The 5,744-nt window shown below is 35.1% G+C and overlaps 1 long non-coding RNA gene across 1 annotated transcript; it reads left to right on the top strand.

Moving 5' to 3' along the window:
• Positions 1-813: 813 nt before the first annotated feature.
• LOC113040471 (uncharacterized) lies at positions 814-2,193 on the top strand. The gene is made up of 3 exons (XR_003275250.1): positions 814-915; positions 1,008-1,069; positions 1,979-2,193. It is a non-coding gene; the product is annotated as an uncharacterized LOC113040471 (long non-coding RNA).
• The last annotated feature ends 3,551 nt before the right edge of the window (positions 2,194-5,744 follow it).

Below are 5,744 nucleotides of genomic sequence, written 5' to 3'. Positions count from 1 at the left end.
CCACAACTAGATCATTGTGAACTGGCAAATTATAGGCCTATTTCAAATCTTCCATTTATGTCTAAAATTTTATAAAAACTTGTGTCTGCTCAATTGAGCTGCTTCAGGCAAAAAATTATCTGTATAAAGAATTTCAGTCAGGTTTCAGGGCCCACCATAGCGCAGAAACTGCACTTGTTAAAATTACAAATGACTTGCTTATTGCATCAGAACAAGGCTGTATCTCATTGCTAGTTTTACTTGATCTTAGTGCTGCGTTCAACACCATAGATCATCAAGGTTTAGATCCTACCTGTCTGATCGGTAGCATTTTGTTTATTGAAATGGGGAGTCATCTCAATTATAATCAGTAAAATATGGAATGCCTCAAGGATCCGTCCTAGATCCCCTTCTATTTTCAAAATAAATGTTGCACCTTGGTAATATTATTAGAAAATACAGGATTAGTTTCCACTGTTATGCTGATGATAGCTATATATATCATCGAGACCAGATTAAACTTCTAAATTATCTAAGCTAACAGAGTGTGTAAAAATGTAAAAGATTGGATGACCAACAATTTTATCCAATTAAATTCGGATAAGACAGAGATATTATTTGACCGAAAAAACACTACACCGAATCTTGTAGATTACAATTTGCAACTAAACGGATGTACTGTTACTTCCTCTACAGTCAGAAATCTGGGTGTTATATTAGACAGCAACTTGTCTCTTGAAAACCATATTTCCTATGTTACAAAAACAGCATTTTTCCATCTTAGAAACATTGCCAAGTTACAAAACATGTTATCTGTTTCTGATACAGATCAGGGCCTTCCTTTAGTTTACACAGTGCTGATTCCTTCTGCTGCTGGATCTCTGTTGATTTTTTCAGTCGTGATCTGCTGCATTTGCAGGAAATGTAAAAAAACAGGTCAGGAGAACAAGCTGCATGAATATTTATCTTTAAGACACAAATTTTGATACAACTGTCATTTTAACATGTCTGTTTTATTGTTAATTCAGCCCAGACCCAAGAGGAAGACAGAACTGATTCAGCATTGTGTAAACCAGCAAAAGGAAAAACGGTAAGAACATTATGTGTTGCAAAAAGTACGTGTTGCAGTCAATCTGATTGAAGTTTGCAGCATCAGACGGTCAGTGAGCAGACGTGGGTGGACTATCAGCCGACCGTTACCTGCAGAAGACAGAGAGCACATCAAAAGAATAGTTTAAGAAAGGGTTTTTTTGTTTTGTTTTGTGCTGTGTACACTAAGCCTGTGTACTTTGTTCCTCGGTCTAAGTTTTTCCATTATAATCAGTGTGTTGTGTAGTTTGCCATCTTTAGTTTCTGGATAGCCCAGTTATATTTTTGACCTGCTGCTGTCTCACCAAGAGGGGATTTATTTACACACATCATTAATTATGTAACTAGTAACCTACTGTACATGTAAAACCGCTACAAAGCCAGCTCCTGATGTGTCTGTGGCCCACTAATTTAAATCATGGTTTCTAAACAGTTCTACTTATAAATAAATTAGTTTGTCATTCTGAACTTTCCTTTACAAAATCAGTTTTATACCATTAGATTTGCACATTAAGGAAAGAAGAACACAAAGCTGTAACCTGCTGCATTGACACAAGCTGCAGTTGCTCTGCGGTTCATGATCATCTGAGGTCAAAAGCAGCTTCAGCAGGCATTGGCTGATGTGTAGACGAGCTGCAGCAAGTATCTTTGGTGTTGCGTTTGTGTGAAAAACAATCATTCAAAGCCATTTCGCTGTTGTAAGAAACCTTAAGATTTTTTGACTTCATATGCTCTTACTGGTCTATGTTAGCTTATGTTGTTTGCACATTAAAAATCATCTTAACGTACGAGATTAACTAAAATCGTACTCTACTGAGGATTTTACAAGTAGTCCTACTGAAGTCAGTTATAAAGTAGTTCTGTTACATCAGCAAGGTTCCTGATTGATCGATTTTGTGTTTCCTTGCAGAAATCAAAGACTGACGCTGTGTATGAAAATGTCCCCAAAAAGCGGTGATCAAAAAGACTGTATCTACTGGATTTGTGCTGTTAGAGCTCATACTGGACAATACCTCACCTTTTCATTCACATTCATTATCTTCTAGGATGTCACTGTTTTGTCTGTATCATATCATTTGGCGTTACTGTAATTTCTAAAATGTTATTTGAATTAAATTAGTGATTTACCAATAGCAGCATATCATCCAAAAACTCAAGTAAATGTTCTTTCTTTATCTTATCACATGGGAATTTACCTCATTACACCTTCTGTCATTTACCTGCCATTTACTGTTCCTGTATCACGGTTTGTTCTGTTGTTAGCAAAAGTAGCACAAGCTCATCATCGCCCTGCTGGTGGCCAAAGCAAAATTTCACATCTCTAATAACAGAACTACTTTTAGCGACAGGGTGCGCTATAGATCCATACTGAACACACAATGTCTGCTTGATCATCGTGCTGCCTCCTGGTGCCTCTTTCAACAATTACCAACTCAAATAGAGCTAGATGACAGTGTCTAAGAATGGCATAGTCAATTAAAAACAGGCCATGTACACTGTGCTGCTGTCATTTTATGGGAATGACATGGGATTTTGTTTTACGTTTACTGTTTGACTCACCCATTATTATGTGAAAGATATCAGTGTCTGGTTCCTGCATTTTAACGGACTAGATCACACATGCCCATTTTAAAGATAGCAGCTCTCAGTTTGACTCAGATGATGAACCTCACTAAAAGCGAAAGTGTGCGTGAGCAGAAAGTTTTAACTTTTGTACTTTTTGATTTTTTCCCCATTCACTAGCATTGGGAACTGAAAAATGTACACAACCTTTGAAGCATCTCAAGGACTTTGTACAGTTTTACCATGAAATGTAGTTCATACAATATTCTTACACTTTTTGCCATTTTAAAAATAGGCTTATGTTAAATATATATATACATATTTTCACCCATTAAGAACAGCTAATTAGATACAATAGATACTAATAAGAACATTATATTATATGTGATCCTGGACCACAAAACAGGTTTTAAGTCGCTGGGAATATATTTTTTACAATATCCAAAAAATAAATGAATAAAATAAAGTATGGGTCAAAATGATCAATATTTCTTTTATGCCAAAAATCATTGGGATATAAAGTAAAGATCATGTTCCATGAAGATATTTGGTCAATTTTCTACCGTAAATACATCAAAACCTATTTTTTTTTCAACTTCAAAGGCGATTTTGTATTTTAATTTTTTGGCACCCTCGGATTCCAGATTTTTCAAATAGTTGAATCTTGGCCAAATATTCTCTGATCCTAATAAACTATAAACCAATGAAAAGCTTATTCAGCTTTCAGATGATCTATAATCATTTTTATAAATGGACACATAAGATTGTTTTTTTTTGGTCCTGGGTCACATATGCAAATGCAGTGTAAAGGAGGAGGATCCAAAACTGTAGTGGGACGATTCACAAATAGAATAGTTATAAGTGGATAGTCTTCTTAGATCAGACACTGAACCATTGAGGAAAATGTTTGACATGTTTTGTCTTGTTCTGTTTGTGCTGGTGCTGTCAGATTGGTAAGTTATAGAAACATTTTATATGTTATTTTGTCTTCTGTCTTTTGTAATCTGCTACTGTATGTATAAAATAAACAATCATTAATATACAATCTACTTTTTAATTATTATAATTAGACATTATACTGATTCTAAGTGTCTCATTTACTACATATTAAAAATATTCAGCACAATTAAACTGTGTAAGTTTACACATTCATTTAGCTCCACAGCAGATAACTTTAAAACAATTTAAAAATCTGTTTTTCATGCCTCACCTTTCATTTTTCATTGTCCCTCTGCTGCCCTTGGAATGTTCTTTAGTTCATCTGTAAATTATAATAAGATCTTATTTCAGGATTTGTAAACCAGCAGGAGCATTGATCTGTGACAAAACCTCTTCATGTTCATCAGGTGTGTTTGGTGCAGAAACAAATGAAATCCAGACAGTGTCAGTGATAGAGGGAGATTCTGTCAATTTAAAAACTAATGTTACTGAATTACATGAAGATGATGAAATAGCATGGAAATATGGAGCTGAGAAGTCTCTCTTAGTTAAAATCAGTGATGAGAAAAAAATCTCTTCCACATATGAGGGTCATAATGGTAGATTCAGAGACAGAGTGAAGGTGGATCCTCAAACTTTATCTCTGACCATCACAAACATCACAACTGAACACGCTGGACTCTATGAACAACAGATAAGGGGAGTGAGGCTGTCATCAAAAACATTCTATGTTTCTGTCTATCGTGAGTATGGATCATTTGTTCTGCCATTCACATATTCATGTATAAAACTAGTTAGAGGGGACAGATTGTATAAAAACAAACTAAACCATAATATATATATATATATATATATATATATATATATATATATATATATATATATATATATATATATATATATATATATATATATATACAAACCCGATTCCAAATAAGTTGGCACACTGTACAAATTGCGAGTAAACAAAAGAATTGAAATAAATTACAAATCTCATGAACGTATATTTTATTCAAAATAGGATATAGATAACATATCCAATGTTGAAAGTGAGACATTTTAAAATGTCATGTCAAATATTGGCTCCTTTTGAATTTCAAGAGAGCTACACATTCCAAAAAAAGTTGGGACAGGTAGCAATAAGAGGCCGGAAATGTTAAATGTGCATTTAAGGAACAGCTGGAGGACCAACCTGCAATTTATTAGGTCAATTGGGAACATGATTGGGTATAAAAAGAGCCTCTCAGAGTGGAAGTGTCTCTCAGAAGTCAAGATGGGCAGAGGATCACCAATTTCCCCAATGCTGCAGTGAAAATAGTGGAGCAATATCAGAAAGGAGCTTCTCAGAGAAAAATTGCAAAGAATTTGAAGATATCATCATTTAAAGTGCATAATATCATAATGTAAGGGTCAAGGAAAACCATACTGGATGTCATCTGGACTAGAGAGGAAATGGACAACCCAAGTCGTTATCAGCGCTGCAATCTCTGATGGTATGGGGTTGCATGAGTGCGTGTGGCATAGGCAGCTTACACATCTGGAAAGGCACCATCAATGCTGAAAGGTATATCCAAGTTCTAGAACAGCATGTGCTCCCATCCAGACGTCATCTCTTTCAGGGAAGACCTTGCATTTTCCAACATGACAATGCCAGACCACATACTGCATCAATTACAATAATCATGGCTGCGTAGAAGAAGGATCCAGGTACTGAAATGGCCAGCCTGCAGTCCAGATGTTTCACCCATAGAAAACATTTGGTGCATCATAAAGAGGAAGATGCGACAGAAGACCTAAGACAGTTGAGCCACTAGAAGCCTGTATTAGACAAGAATGGGACAAGATTCCTATTCCTAAACTTGAGTAACTTTTCTCCTCAGTCCCCAGACGTTTGCAGACTGAAAAAGAAGAGGGAATGCCACACAGTGGTAAACATGGCCTTGTCCCAACTTTTTGAGATGTGCTGATGCCATGAAATTTAAAATCAACTTATTTTTCCCTTAAAATTATACATTTTCTCAGTTTAAACCTTTGATATGTCATCTATGTTGTATTCTGAATAAAATATTGAAATCTGAAACTTCCACATCACTGCATTCTGTTTTTATTCACAATTTGTACAGTGTCCCAACTTTTTTTGTAATCAGGTATATATATATATATATATATATATA

Source organism: Carassius auratus, chromosome 22 (assembly GCF_003368295.1).
Source record: "Carassius auratus strain Wakin chromosome 22, ASM336829v1, whole genome shotgun sequence".
In the NCBI taxonomy this organism is placed as follows: domain Eukaryota; kingdom Metazoa; phylum Chordata; class Actinopteri; order Cypriniformes; family Cyprinidae; genus Carassius; species Carassius auratus.
The sequence above is the reverse complement of the archived record's forward strand: the minus strand, read 5'-3'. Positions and strand labels throughout refer to the sequence as shown.